This window comes from Octodon degus, unplaced genomic scaffold (genome assembly GCF_000260255.1).
Source record: "Octodon degus isolate 3935 unplaced genomic scaffold, OctDeg1.0 scaffold00004, whole genome shotgun sequence".
NCBI lineage: Eukaryota > Metazoa > Chordata > Mammalia > Rodentia > Octodontidae > Octodon > Octodon degus.
Window position 1 is genome coordinate 24,094,828 of NW_004524580.1, and position 1,267 is coordinate 24,096,094.

Consider the following 1,267-nt stretch of genomic DNA (forward strand, 5'->3'; position numbering starts at 1 on the left):
TATTCTATTTAGTTCAGGGTCTACAGGGTCTCACTACACGGATGAGACTCATAGTGATCCTCCTGTTTTCAGCCTCCCAAGCGCTGCGATTACAGGCATGTGCCACATGCCCAGTCTAAGAAAGACAATTCTAAAGGGCCGGCCAGATAGCTCAGAGAAGCAACAAGGACTGGGGTTTGGTCCTCAGGTTGCTGTGCTGGCTCTGCCCCTGGGGCACCCTGAGATGGTGATTGAGACTGGGTGTGGTGGCGTGCACCTGTAATCCCAGTGTTTGGAAGGCTCAAAATAGGAGGATCACTAAGACTCAGATCTGTGTAGTGAGACCCTATAGACTTATACTAAATACACGAAAATAAGATAAAATAAAAAAGAAAGACAATTCTAGTTACAGAGGCCTTGTGTTAGTGTCCTATTACCATGCAGATCAATAACTTAAAGGAAGAAGGATTTATTTTGGAGGTCTCAGTTTTTGGTCATTTGTCATGGCGTTTGGGCCTGTTGCAAAGCAGAACATCATGGTGGGAGTATATAGTGGAGAAAAGTATTTACCTCATAGTGGCCAGGAAGTTAGAGTGCGCTCCCCTGACGTCACTTCCTCCCACTCGGCCCCCCTTTGAAGGCTCTACCTACCTCCCAATAGCACCACAGGTTGGTCACCAAGCCTTCAGCACAGGAACTTGAGGAGAGCATTTGCTATGAAAACCTAACGGGCCTAAGATATATGAGGGCCTAAACGTTGCTCAACGGGATAAAATTAAATTTTTAGTATTTTACTTGAACATACTTTAAAAACAATTTTAATTAATAAGCAAATATTACAAAAGGAGTTCATGATCAGTGATGGTCAAGTAATACAGGCATACATAAAATAAAAAGGCAGAATCCCCCTCTGTTCTTTACAGGGACAAATACTGCTATACTTTGTTCAGAATTTTCAGTTTTCAAAACACTGCATATACAATAATGTGCTTCAGGTTGGAGCTAATTATATACTGTTCTGAAATATTTTCCTACGTAATGTTTTATGAAAATCCTTTTACTCTATGAAAAAAGAAACTGTTTTGACTCTTCTTTTAGTAAAAATGGAGTAAAATGCAAAAATCATATCTGATGTATGCAGAATACTTTTCCTGGTATGATATACTTACCAATATGCCCCATAAGGTGTTTGTAAATTGTAACTCAACTAATGTTTCATATACAAGATAAGACAAAAATAGATAAGAAGCTCAGAGACATGCTACAGGTGGGAAAAAAGAAGATTTCA